The 15,709-nt window shown below is 23.9% G+C and overlaps 1 protein-coding gene across 1 annotated transcript in view; it reads right to left on the bottom strand.

The window, feature by feature from the left end:
* The window catches only part of LOC129605172 (putative uncharacterized protein DDB_G0286901), an 88,093-nt gene that overhangs the window by 32,527 nt on the left and 39,857 nt on the right, over positions 1–15,709 (bottom strand). Inside the window, exon 2 of the mRNA XM_055514760.1 lies at positions 14,163–14,188. The gene's annotated coding sequence lies outside the window, so the exon portion shown is untranslated. The remainder of the gene's footprint in view (positions 1–14,162; positions 14,189–15,709) is intronic.

Here is a 15,709-nt window from a genome sequence, read left to right on the forward strand (position 1 = left end):
GCATTTTATATAAATTTGACATTAAATATTACAATTTAAAATGCATACAACAAGTCTATAATAAGAAAAATTCTAGATAAAATATTCAATAACAAATATACTTGCACATAAACCATTATACAGATATTAAATTACGATGTTCTTTACTAAATAAAATTGTAATAAAATAAAAAAAAAAGTATTGATATTCAATAAAAATAACCATATGGTTTTAATTTTTATAAGCATATATATGTATATAATTATTATATGGACATATTCCAAAAATAATAAAAAATTATTATGCATAATTTTTTATTTGAATGTAAGAAGGTTATTTTTGCAGAATAATCGATCGTTAAAATAATAATTATTTTATAAAACTTATAAAAAATATATACGATATAGGTAATCAATACCAGTTTAATTTATTATGGTAAAAATTTTGTTTAAAACATCTAGTTTATAATGCTAATTAATAGCAAATTCGAAAAATTAATAAATAAAAATTCATTGTATTCTGAAATTTCTTTTCGGCCAATTCTTTGCATAAGATAATTTAGCAGCAGGTTAGGAGCCATATACCATTGGGTAGACATTCGAAAATGAGTAAAATTTTTGTTCGGAATATACTTAGTGTCGAATCGGAGCCGTTTTCGAGCTACATGAATATTAAGAGAATTTGATGAAATTTTAATATACCTAAGTTTTTTTTGTTTATAACTTCCGTTCCAAAAAAGATATAAGCTTCAAACAAACAGATTTTGAAGAGACTACTAAGAGGGCTTAAAATAAAGAGAAACGAGTTTTGTTTTGATTCTACATGCTTCTTTGGTGAACTTAATAGACTTAAATACACATTAATTATAGTCTTACATTTATCAATTAATTGAAATAATTAATTTCCATAATACAAATTACATTAATATATGAACATATTTTTAAAATAATATTGAAATTTCAAGCATTTAAGTATTTTTGTTTTTGTACAATTTCCTTAAAAAAATTTTAAAAATTATGTCAGTAAAATAAATGATGTCAGATGAACACAATATATACTTATATAAATATTTCGCACGTATTTATTTTAATAAAAATTAAATACAGAAAAAACAGCAAAAACAACAATAAAAATTTACAGTCATAACTCATAAGTTTATTATCAATATCACTAACTGACTAGCCATATCATAATCATTCATGTAAATTTCGAATAAATATTACATACCTAAGTACCTTACATAAGTATAGTAAATATATGTAGGCATGATGGCATTCAATTTACTTTTATTTTTTATTTTTTTTTTATATGTGTATAAAATCAGCCGCCTGTTGCATATATTGTAAGTACATATGTATGTAGCTACTTATAATACAGTAAAGTACTAAATTATAAAGTATGTGTATACCTACTACCCAATGTGCATATTATAAAATACTTAAAATGTAAATTTTGCAATCCAATGGTTTAAAAAAAATTAAACTCTTTAAGTATAGTTTTTTTTCGAAAATCGAGTTAAATAAACCTAAGTTAACTTTTTTTTTGTTTTGTTTATCATTTAGAACACTCATTGTTCTTCTATTGAATTCCTGAAATTTTTTACGGAGAAGTAAACATTTCTAAAATTAGAAAAAATATTATGTAATGATAATTTCTACTCATATTTGAAGGAAAAGCAGATGTCTCAAGAATGGAGCGAAGGAAAACGAAAAATTTTCAAAGAATTATTTTTGATTTGTAGGAAGTTATTTAATTATTCCCAACCATCATGGCGTTGTCCTGCTAATGAACAATTGGAAAAAAAGTACGTTATTTTGAAAAGAAAATAATTCACTTATCTAAAACTGTTATATGCAGCACTTCACAATATTTTAACAAAGTATGCTCTTAAAATTTATTAAGTTCTAATATTATATTTTAAAAGAATTTGATTCATCTTTTATAGCTAGGATATCTAGATATATTTCCCGATTTTATAAGCTTAAAAATCAGTAAATCATGACCATCGAATAATATAGTACTAATAATAATTAATAACAGAGAGAGTACACATTTATAAAAGTACATATAGAGAAGATATTGTACTAAACAGTGGTAGATAATAGTTTATAAGTACTAAAATATATTTTAGTCAACACATGATTTTTAAATTAAATACAACTATGCATAAAATTAAAAATAAGTACCTACTTAATTTTTTTTGAAAAAATTTTTAAATATTTTCAATTAAAATTATTCGCAAACAAAATAAATAATTAAATAAAAATTAAAAATAAAAAAACAAGAAAAAATATATAAAAAAAAATATTTGCAAAAAAAAATTTTCTAAATTTAGAAAATTCAAACCAAACATACTTGAATCTCACATCATTGGTCATTTTCTGTTTTTTTTTCTACAAATAAAATGACAAAAAAAAATTGTGTACAATATTTTTGCAAAATCAAAAAAGCTAACATTTTAGTTACTAAAAAAAGCAAAATACTACAAAAAAAAAATGAAAAACTTGGAAAAAAGCAGAAAAATGTTTTTTTTTTTTTTACAACTAAATGTGAACATTATGACTGAATGTCCTTGACCTCATTGCCTAGTTTTTCATCGAAAGAGAAACAACAACAATAAAAAAATTTATTTGCACTACACACAGTTTAAAAGTAGTTGGTTTTTATACACAAGTATTTCATGCATTCATTTCTATATTAATTCATTTAATTTATTATTAAAAATTACACTTATATACGTATATACAAATATATGTATATATAAATATTTACATATGTATGTATTATGTATATAAGCATTTTAGTTGTGAATATTTTTAAATTATATTATTTGAAAATAAAAGACATTATTTTTTACTTGTATAAGTATGTCATCGGAAAAATTTAACACACTCTAGGTATACATATATAAAAATTTTTATACAAGAAAATATTAAGATGCATATATGTGAATACACAAATATATGTACGTAATGTAAATATATGCTTATTTATTATTACATACTCTTGCTAGATGTATCCGTATCGTACTAGATGGACAATCCTGATCATTTAGTTTATTTTAGTTTATTTTAGTTTAATTTTTAGTTTATTTTAGTTTAATTTTTAGTTTATAATTTTCTTAAAATATTGAAGTTGGATCAAACCAAAGGTTAGTAAAGAAGCACTTTTCTCAAGGGCTTGCAAGTGAAAATACTGCTTTTAATAAATGTCTATCTCTATTCAATATTTTATTAAAATTATTTTCATTCATATACCTATCAATATTTATCAATTTATTGCATATATTTAGGATGACAAAAAGAAAAAAATTGACAGAAGCGATTATATAATGGCTGAACTGAATTATTAAGGAAGTGAGTTAAAAAATATAAATAATTACATTTTTGTTGGCATAGCACTTACCGCCACCTTTTCGTTTTTATAAAAATTACGATACCTTGGGAGGGGGTGGAGCACGAGAATTATTTTCTTCTAACGAAATAAGTTATTCATTAATATCTAAAACCTGCTAAAATTTTAGACTTCCATATGTTCCCGTCTAGAAAAAAAAACTATATCGAAAATTTATAAATAACATGTTTTAGGTAACGGTTAATTATTTTAACGGGCATTTAGTTTTTTTTGTATTCAATTGTGTTGTGCTGCAGTAGAAATAGCATGTGGACCTTTAAAAAATTTGAAAGCAGGAATTCGAAAGTAATTGTCCCCTTTATTCAATAGCATTATCTTACATGCTTTACTTAAATTTATTAGCAATTATAGCACACACTTTTTTTAAACCTTAAAATATTTCCTTAATTCAAGTAGTGAGAGCATTATTTCAGAAGAAAACTTTTATCATTTAGATTTTGGGCGGCCCCAGGACCTATGATAATCGTATAAATTTTCAAATAAAAATATTGGAATATTATGGCAGCCCACAATTTAAATATTCTAAAATGTATAAAAAATTCTAAATTTTAAAACTAAAAAATTTTAATATAATTTGGGAGCATGCATTGAATTTATTATATAGAATTTAAAATTTAAACATAAAATAAAATATAAAAAAAAAATTAATGCCTTTATTATTTTTTAACATTAAAATTTTATTTTTTTTTTATTCAACTAAACATTTAACATGTTTTACATAACAATAGCTAAATAAATATGTAAGTATATTATTAAAATTCACAATAAGTGCAAAATTAAAATTAAAGACTTTTTGTTATAAAATAATAACAATTTAATTAATTTGCAAAATAACTGCATGTTCGTGTGTACATACATGAATTGACCAGTTAAAGCTTTAGTTTTGCACGTTTTTCAACATGAACTAAATAATAATTAAAAACAACTTGTAAAACTATAATCAAAAGATGTTCATTTGAATCAAAATGTTAGTTACTAAGTAGTTATCGAAATTTTATTACAAAAATTTTTATGTAAAATCAATGATACTTTTATAACAATACGCAGGAGAATAAAATAATTTTTTGAATTATGTGGAAATTCATACCAAAACTATATAGCCGCATTTATAATATAGATGACCCTAATTTTAGTTTATTTCAGAAATTGAGAAAAAGAAAATAACAACCCTATCATCCTATAATTTTACTTATAAAATCCTATGAACTACGAATTTGGCTACGACATAAACTTTTGAATGATCACAATCTGCATTCGTAGAGATTATGAATAGGCAATGACAGCACCATTTTCCGGAGTATCAAACAATGGCAGCACCATCTTTCGGAATATCAAAATCACAATTTTATTTCAACTGTCAAATGCTTATTTCATATAAACGGTTCAAAACTTAATATAAAAATTCAAAATTTAAAAATTTAAAATTACCGTTTATCTTTAAATTGCCTGTTGTGTGTGATTATCTCTTTCGTTGGCTTTTGGCATTTAATTTTACTACGAACATAATTTATGGTTACGATATTAAAAAAAGCAGAGTAGAATTTTCAAAATTCGGAATCGGTAATACTTATATGGCATTTGTAATTTTTCGAATTACAGGGCTGCTAGTGGAATTCACAATAGGGCTGTAAATTTTTGTTGTGCTAAAATTTCGTGAGGCTGGCTTGAAATGTTCTATGAAAAAGCTGTTACATATACTCAAAACTGTATTTTCAATATTTTAAAACCGCCATACTTATTGAAAAAAATTCATTTTAAGAAAATCAGGTGCTACCAAATTTTGATAAGAAAATTGTCTCTTCACATACACATTTACGTAGATATATGCACGTATGTACATTAAAAAAATGGTACACATAATTTTTTTTGCAAAATTTAATAAATTTTTAAAATTTATTTTCTATCTATTTTTACCCCTTCCCTCCCTTCTCATCATGCAATTGCATTTCAAATACCCGTGGTGTTCTCTGATTTTCAATTTTTTTGTTTTTCACAAAAGATTTTTCGCGAAATAAGTATGTACTTGATATTTTCATTTTTTTAATTCTAATAGAATTTTATAGTGTACTTATAAACACTCATAATTTTTTGCACTTATATCTTTGGATATTTTAAGATTTTGTTATATGTACAGGTGAAAATAAGGGAAAACTTAAGTAAAATCAGAAAAATGACTTTGAATTTTTCATTTTCATGTGAAATGATATTTTTAAAATTTCAATCTTCAGCAAAGTCAAGTATCAGTAAAGTAGTAAAAATTAACTGTAACTTTGATTGCTAGTTGGTAAAGAATTCATTAATGAACTTAAAGTGGTCTCGCATTTATTTGTATATATGTATATATAAGTGCATATGAGCATTTTCCAACCCAAAAGCATGTAGTAAAGTTGTGTTGCAATTCTATCGAATTCTAAAAATGCAGATATCCCTAGTCCCTACTATAACGCGGTACTCCTTTAACTCTATTTCGCTCAACGCGCTGCGTTCATAAATTAGAAATTTATGTTTGTCTCGTAATTAGCAGCAAAGAAGTCGTGAAAATCATATAACCAAATTAACGCGGAATGGTACATGATTAGATTTTATTACAACACTCGCTCGTTTTCAAGAAATTTCACCCGTTCATTTGAAATTATTTTTTGAATAATTCATTATTCATTAAATAATTTAATATAAGTACATATTTAAGAGATAAAATTATTTTACATTAAAAATTAAAATTAACTTTTAGAAAAAATCATTTTTGAATAAATGTTTCACGATATTACAACAAAAAATCAAAAAAAAAAAAAGGGATAACAATAAAAATAAAAGGAAACTACAAAATATTCATTTAGTTTTTCCGATATTCTTTTTTTCTTTTTCTCTTATAAGTACAATTTTTTCTTTTTCCTCATTTTCCTCAACACTTCCGCTTTCATCTCTTTTTGTAAATACATTAATATGGAAAAAATACTAAAAAATTACAATCGCTAAAAAGGAAGAAATAAGGAAGGACCAAAAAAAGAATAAAAAAAAAATTTTTGAAAAAGTTTAAGTAGGTTATACATAAAAGAAAATTCAAGAGAAAAAAAAATAGAATAAAACAAATTTAATTTACAAAAAAATGGATAATTTGTTATAATTTTCTTTCTCTTTACTTGCTACTGATTTATTCATAATCCTTGGAATGTCCTTTTACAATGGACAACAAACTAGGTCAACAAAAAAAAAAAAAAAATGGTTTGGTTGTCATCGAAAAAATTTTATATTTTCTTCATATTACTTTTAATGTTCTTCAGTGGGGTGGTGGCGGGAAGACGTGAGGGAAGAAAAAACTTACATAAGGTATTTTAAAAAAATTAGGAATGAGGAAGTTATCATTGTAAAATTGTTAAAAACTTAATGCATAATGTTAAATATCAAAGTTATCAATTAAAATTATGTAAATTGTATTAGACAAAATTTTGTGTGTATGAGTGATTCGGTGAATGATTTATGCAAAAAATTTACCAACTCAAAAAAAAAAGAAATTAATTTTAGAAAAATTTTATATAATTTTTAATCACAAAATGAATGGTTTTTAGATGTAATGTATGTAATATATGTAGGTATGTAAATAAAATTCTTAGAAACCTGAGAAATATGTTTTTTTTAATTTAATACGCTTTTAATACCAACGCTGTTATCCAAAATTACTTACTAAAGAAATTCAGAGATTTAGAATTATCTTCATGGTAAATAATAAAAGTAATTGTTATAACAGTAAATTTCTTAAACTAAATTAAGATTTTAAGATTGCGATCATGAAAAAATTGGAATATGTATCCAATTTTAAATATCCAATCTATTGGAATTAATGTTGGACAACTGTAAAATTTCTTGTTAATTAACATTTTGGACAGATGTAATCCGAGATCTTAAAATTAAAATATAATTAAATCACTAATTTTATAGAGTCTCGAAATTTAACTTGAAACTTTTATGAGAAATAACTGAAACAATTCTATAATAATAAACAAGGAAGACGACAGCAAATTTTTCTATTAAAAATCTTAATAATAAAGAAGTTCTAAAATAAAATTATTACATAATTATTATCTTTTATATACGCCCTTTTTACTTTATTTCTATGTATCTTCGTTCCTATATTTTTATAAGATCAATACATTTGAATTAATAAAGTAAACAAAATACTTACAAATTTAATAATTTCCTGAAATGTTTTTTTTTTTTTTAGAAAAAGAACAATTAATAAAACTAAGCTCGAAATTTTTTACATACATATACATACATACATACATATGTATACATGTACTTATATTTATTGAAACCCTTTGTCTAAGAAAAAATAATTCTTAAAATAAAATTAAAATAAAAATTATTTTTAAATGACGCATCAAAAAAATTATTATGTAGGTATAAAAGTATGCATGTATGTATGTATTTATAAGTATAATTTATTTTTTTTCGCTACGCTTACAAAAAAACTGCGATTCTACGAAGAAAGAAAGAAATAAAGTATTGGCGCGTTCATATGTATGACAAAGAACAAAAAAAAAAGCGCGCAATCTTTAATAAAACGAATAAAATGAAAGAACAACAAGAACACTAACGAATAAAATAAATAGAGTAAATATTTTTAAGTACATAGATGTAATTATTATTATTATTTAAAATAATTGAAAATTTCAAAATTGAAGTAGGAAAATAAAAAATAAAAATGAAATTGCAATAAAACTATTTTGTTCTGAGTAACAAAAAAACATTCTTGAAAGTAGAACAGAATTTTAAAAAACATATTGAATATCACTTCTGTTTTTAAAATAAAAAAAAAAATTTTAAACAAATTAACAATTATGTCAAACTATAATTGTCTAATTTACTGCAACTAAGCATTTAAATTATTTAGAAATTTATTGTAAAATAAATTTAAATACTTAATTATGTACGCATGATTTTTTTTATTTCATGGTAATTAATTAATTTAATCGGTAAATACAAATTTCTGATTTGACATTTCGAAATGTCAAATGTTGAAATTTTGACAGGTGAAATGAGTATGTCAAATGTATCCTTATTGGATACATTATTATGCATTGTTGATATGCATTATTGGATTTGGAATTATGAACACCATTAAAATTGACACATGGCACTAAATTTATGCATGTATATTTCAGTAAAATAGGATAAACAACTACTAAAATCACAATAATTTTGGTTGTTATAAAATTCATAACGGTATATCAAGAATCTTTTTTCTATTGTTCAAATAGCAATTTAATAAAAAAAGAAATTAAAAATATTAAAATTAAATGCCAAAATAACTCTGAATACAACTAAATCCATCTGTTGCAGATTAGAAACACTATCTTCCGGGAAAAAAAAAAACGCAACTTACACAGATCATTTTCCCATTTGTTTGTGGTAGTGTTGTCGTGTTTAGATTTAGCTACTCGTGAGTAGTAAAGCACTTACATGCATACATACATACATACATAAGCATACTCATAAGATTTAAATCTTATGAAGCACATGCTTAGAAATAATCTAGAACTTTAAATTCAAATTATAGTAAGAAAATACATGATGCAATTTTTAATTAAATTTTTATAAGTGAATAAATTTTTCTTTAAAATGAAAATTTTTTACAACCAATTTAAAATATTTGAAACATTCCTAAGTACATAATATGTATGTATGTATGTATGTAGATATATTGTATGTTGTATGTATTTAAAATAAGAATTCAATTTAAAAACAAGATTTTCGCGTATGTTACCTGTCTGTTTGTTTTTTCAAAAAATTAAACCAGAGCACCGCATCGCAAACACACAAAAAAAAACAAACAACAAAAAATAATTTTTAATAAGATCGAAACAGTATAAAGGAGAGTAAAAAATTTGAAATAATCTGAAACTGTAAATAGGCCATTTTTAATACAATATGAAAAAAAGCAAAAAAAAAATAAAAAACCTAAACTTTTTCCTCTCATTGCTTTTTTTCTCAGTGTTTTTCATTAGTTGTGTTTTTTTTTCTTGGTTTTTAACTATAAATAGCGTTCAATTTTCATTTCGCTTTCGTTATTTCATTCTTTAAGCGAAATATGTACATATTTGTTTTCGATTTCTTGACTGATTAATAATAAAAGAAAATAGAAGCAACCATACTCGCGTCGTCGTAGCGACAACACAAAAATCACATTCTTCTGTCCTAAATATTTTTTGTGCTTTTTTTATTTTTGATTTTTTTTTCTTTTTGCGTTTTACTTTTTCATTTCATTTTCTTTTTTTTTTTTGTGAACTAATTTTAGGAAAATATTTTTTTTGTTCTTTTTTTTTTTTTAGCAATTATTTCGAAATTTCTTGTAAGTTTTGAATGCTAATCATTCAACCGTCAATTATTCAAGGGTCATCCAACTGTGGTTGTCGCAAGTATAACATAAACGTCATAAATATAGAAATGTAACATGAATTTATTTCCTTTGGGACTAGTTACTATATTTTGTTACAATTTTATGGCAACTCTATGATTTAATAGAAATATTAGAAATTTGACATTAATTTGGATTTTTTTTTGAATGTGTCAAAATATTTTTTCACAACTAACTCTGTTAATCAATTTATAAGAGATAGAGGTTTTATTATTTTATAAGTTGCTGAACTTGCTAAAATTTCGAAAAATTTTCAATTATTTCAGAAATATTTGATGTCATTCTTTCGTTTCCAAAAAAAATCTTTAAACATGAAATAAATTTTTCGATTTATGATGGAACAATAAGCAAAAGTGCATTAGCTTTCCTCGAAAAAAACTTTTATACATATGTATAAGTAAGTGAAATACAAAAAATTATTGTGACTTTATTACTTATGCACCCACACAATTTTTAAACATTTTTTTTACACAAACAATTACGGGCACAAACACATAAATTTGTATGTGTGTATGGAAATGTATAATATATGTAAATACGTAATAAATAAAGCTCAAACTTCTTATTCCCGTACATCCTATATAATAATTTTTTATTGAAATAAATTGAAAATGAAATAAACTTTTCCAAGCAGGTTAACAACATCACCTTTTGTTTTAATGGTTAGTATAAGTAATAAATTTCCGATCTATGTACATATGTACATACATACATTTAAATTTGCAATAGTAACAATGGGTGCTTTTTTAAGCATTTGCCTTTTGAATTCAGAAAAAAGCACCGAAAAATATTGAAATGTCCAATTTCGATTAAATTTTTCGAACATTTCATCAAAAATTTCTTTAATAACATGTTATACATACAATCGTTTTCCGAAGCTTTTAATGTACCGTTAAAGATATATTTAAAAACAAATTCGGTGACAAATCCAAAAAGTGAAATTCATTGCTCACCAAACGTTCAATAACTTACTTAATTAAATAGTTCAATAATTTGAAAGAGTTCTCTCATGTGATTCAGATTTTTAAATTATGAAACAGCACATCTATTCAGGTTCTAATTTTAGTTTATTTTACTAGCTACTAGACGTTGGCAACTGTGATGAATCACGTGTGAAGCATCAAGAACTAAAACACGAAAAATCAAATAGCGAAAGCATCACCCATTACAGTTTTCAATCAATGTAATTATTTATACTTTCATTACTACATAATTTTATTGTACATAAATGAAAATTTTTGTGCGAATAACCTTAATTTTGATTGACATAGCATGTAAATACATATCCATATACATATGTAATTAAGTTATAATTATTCGATTTACTATCCTTTGAAATTAAATAATATGATGATGGAAAATGTTTTTCAGATCATGAAATTTTCAATCTCTTTATTAATATATTGGTGAAAGTTGATGAAAATGTTAATAATATTTGTGACATGCAATATATGTACGTACAACTTACTTAATATAGCCGGAAGAATCTTTCTTATTTTACTTTTAAGATTATTAAATAATCAGCTTGAAAAATACTTATAGTTATTACTACTACACACGAAAATATGTAGCACTTAACTTATAAAAATTTTAGTAAAAGTACTTGTATTTGTGTGTGAATAAATAATATTAATTCACAATGAGTCATACATAATATGTTATTTATGGATGACATTTGCTGATTTCTTTTAGAATATTGTAGGCTTTTGAAACAATAAATTTTATTTTTAAAATTTTTAATATTATAATTAAGTTCAGAAAATTAAAAAAAAATTTAAATATACTTTTCCATAGATTTACTAAATAAAAATAATGTTTCGTAATGACAATTATATTTAATAAATTTTTTAATAAACATTGATGACTTTGACAAAAAAATAAAAACAGAAAGTTCGCCAAGTCATTGACCTCTCTTTTTTTTCATAATATGATTATAGTGTCACTTACGTATATTAAATTGTCACATTTATTACTGTAAATTATTTGGTATCGAATTCTCAGTTATCATTAATGTACATACTTGATATTTTTCAAATTCCGATGTATATACGTACATATATGTACATATTTGCAGGTGTGTTATAGATAAATAACTGTTTTGACATAATTAGTTATTTTATCTTACGGCAAATATGCATTGTAATTAGATAAAATGGTAACAAAAAATGACAATTTAATTTTGTGATTTTTTCTTTTGAAGAAAAAATTAGAAAAACATCTTCAAACTCGTTAGAATCTTTTCTTTTAGCACTTTATGCGTTATAACATTAATATTTGATGCGTTCCGTATAAAAAATATAACATTTGCACTCCTGAATGTTTCATAAATAAAACGCTGTTTTATATAGAAATCCTGTGATGTAGGAATAACAACTAAATTTTTAAACTTAAATATTTGGCATTTATTTAAATAAATTTGACATTTCTTTACAAAACGAAAATTTTAAACAATCTAACTGAATATGTGTTCATAACTATACCCTTTGTACCTTTTTTTTATACAAATGTGGTAAAATAATTGGGAGAGGTATATACGTTTAGATTATATTTATATTATTCGCCTGTTAATGCAACGCTATAATTATTGTTTGGTATCGGCAACATTATGCGAAAACCATGAGTATGACATTTAAGTAATTTGACATTAAAACATAAATTTGACAGTTAAAATAAATTTGTATTGTTTGTCACATTAAAAATGAAATAATTTTTGTAACTTATTCTTTCATTAATGTAGAAAAATTTTTTTACTGACTAATAGTAAACATCTATTGGCTGCCTGAATTGAAAACTGAATTGGAAAGTAAACGTCTGCGAGATATTTACATAACTCAATTTTCTTTGCTTTGCATTTCTTTCAAACTCTTCACAGTTGAACGCTCCTCTTGCAAAATTTTATATAATTTTTCTGTAAACAAATGGACATTTTATACAATTTTTGATAAGAGGTTTAATTTTTTTTTACTCCCAGATTTCCTATAGTTATCAGAATTTACACACTTGTGTATGTATGTTTACGCTCACCAGTTTTCAAATTAACATTGAAGAACTTCTAAAGCTTCTAAAATTTAATCAGTTTTAATGTTATTTTTTTTGCTTTGCCTTTTAATTTTGTTTATGTTATTCAAACACAACCAAAACTTAGAAAAAATTTATAATTATAATTACAAAAAAAAAGAGCAAATAATAATAAAATTCTTGACCCATTCGTTTCTATTTGGTCTTTGGGAGATGATCATTTTGGTTTATTTTTCTTTACTTTTTGTTTTCTCTGCTCTATTAAGATTAACTAAAAGTTTTAAGGGGTAAAGAGGTCAAATTTTCTTGCATACATACATACATAAGTAGTATGGTGGATTTTTAAATTTTAATATTTTATACTTTGTTGTACATAATATAAAGATTTTTAAAGTCACATCATCCAGTAATTAATGAGTGAACTACTCTAATAAAATCACAGTTTGTTAATAACATACATACATAGGTGGTGGTGATATGGTGTTACTTTTTTCTATTATTTTCTTATTTTTCTAGTTATGAAATAAATTAACGTTAAAAAAAAACTTAAAGAGTTGCAATTAAACCACATTTTAACACATACAAATTATTAACGATAAAATGTAATCATAATGATGATTATTTACTGTTAATGTCGGCAGGTTACTGTTAAATGTAGGTCATATCTTGTTAAATTAACATCAATTACTTAATACACTTATACCTTGATTTACTTTTATGTGGTCGATCCGTAAAACAAGCAACATAATTTTCGTATTGGACAAATTCTGAAATAAAATCTTACGAAATTTTCATATTCTATGGTTGTATGTATGTATAATAATAATGTGCCAGTCCGAAATTAATGCAAGTACTTTTAAGTTGGAAACTCGAAAAACAAAAGCAGATAAGTTTATATTTTAATTATAGAAATGAAAATTCTAAATTGTCCACCATATTAATATAAATTGCATTCAGTTTCATAACAATTACAGTTCATGCAAAATTCAAACTTCAATGCTCTCATCAACTCTACTTTTCATATCTACTTTTGTAAATCTACATTTATATACATATATTTTTGAGTAAAGGTGTAACACTTAGGGTTAAACAAATTAATTTTGTTTTTGATTAAATTTTTTATGACTTTTGCATCTGTTTTTAAATGAATAATTAAATTTAAAATTTATGATTAAAAAAAAAAAAATTATATTTAAATTTAAAAAAAAATTGTTTCTGGCATTTGGAACAGGTGAAGAATTCAAGAATATTTTGTTGATTTATTATTTAATTGTGTTAAAAAAAGAGAAAAAATAAAAAAAACCATTTTTCTATTTTGCATTTGTAACTACTCACCTTTTGTAATTTTGCAATTATTTAATCTGAAAATATAAAAATAAAATGCAATTAATATTTTAGTTTTTTTTTTTTAATTATTAGGTTTTATATTTTTAGGAGGTTTAAATCTGTGGAGGAGGCTTCCTTAATGTTAAAAACAGAGATTTTCCAAGAACAACACTAAATGAAATTTTCTGGCAGGAAGTAGCCACATTTGGTCGTTTAGATTTGAGATTAATTAGTTTGTGTATTCACTGAATATTGCCTGTCGTTGGTCCATCTGAAAAGAATGGGTAAGACAAAAGCAAAGTATGCTGTCTCTACCTGGAAGACGGGGAAGAAAAGAAGGTGAAGCACTTATTGTAAGAATAAAAGGACGGTAGCTCTTCTACGACTGAGAAGTTTCGGAAGGGGTTTTGTGGCCTCAATGGAAGTCCCGCGGCTTGAGGTGTGATTTCCAAATTATTTGTTCAGATTGTTCGACTTATTTTTTACAAGTTTAATAAAAATATTACAATTTATTATAGTTCTGACTAAACTATATAAAATATTTTAAATACATAAAAATATTTAATCTTTTATTCTTAATAATCAATTCGACTTTGATTAATGTTACGCGTAAACCCAAAATATTCCAAATTCATAAAATTAAAGTAAATGAAGAAACGAGAAATTAATTTGAAATAAAAAAAAAATTAGCTCAAATAATGACTTCATAATATTCCCAAAAAAAAAAAAAAATTGGGTAGCATTTTTTTCGTGTTTTGCTTTTGTATTATGACTGTTTTCGGATATATTTTAATCACCTACTACTACCACCAACTGCTATCACTCTTTTAAGTCAAGCTTTTTTTTTTGTTGTAAGCATTTTGTTATACAAATATACTTACATATGTATGTACCTATATATATTTTTTTGTTATTAACCATTATCACAATTGAATTGAATTTAACCACCCCTAAAATAATTTTTATTAATTAATTCGCAAAAGATTTCCAAATATAATATTTTTTTTTTGTTATTTTTATAGTTGTGTGGTTTATTATTTTACCAGTATTTGAAATGTATTATAAATTTGCCACTCCACTATTATGTTAATTAGATGTAAAGTCTTAATTGTAAACTAATTTAAATTCAGAATTTAAAACTAAATTAATTCAAGTCGAATTCATTGGCTCGTTCTACTACGTGCACGCACAGAAGTAATGTGCGAGCTCATTATCAAAATTTGAATTTCTCTCATTTGCTATATTTTGTGCGTAGCTGTTTATTATTTTCAGAATTAACTTCAACATCAGTACGGATGTTTTTGAAAATGTCATTTTATACATCAAAAAGTTAACGTAAAAATGAAATCAATTAATATCAAAAAAGTAAGTAAGTAAAACAAGCTCAGACAAGATAATGCACCTCCATGAGAGAAATGAGAGCGTCTTTAAAACGAGATCGAGTTAATTCGACGTAACAATGAATTCACCATTAGTCAATCATTTATGATTTCAGTCTGTTCAACATGAATCAAGATTTTTTTTATTTATACCATAAATAAGAATTAGTAAAGTTA

This window comes from Condylostylus longicornis, unplaced genomic scaffold (genome assembly GCF_029603195.1).
Source record: "Condylostylus longicornis isolate FDR11 unplaced genomic scaffold, ASM2960319v2 ptg000013l, whole genome shotgun sequence".
NCBI classification, from domain to species: Eukaryota; Metazoa; Arthropoda; class Insecta; order Diptera; family Dolichopodidae; genus Condylostylus; species Condylostylus longicornis.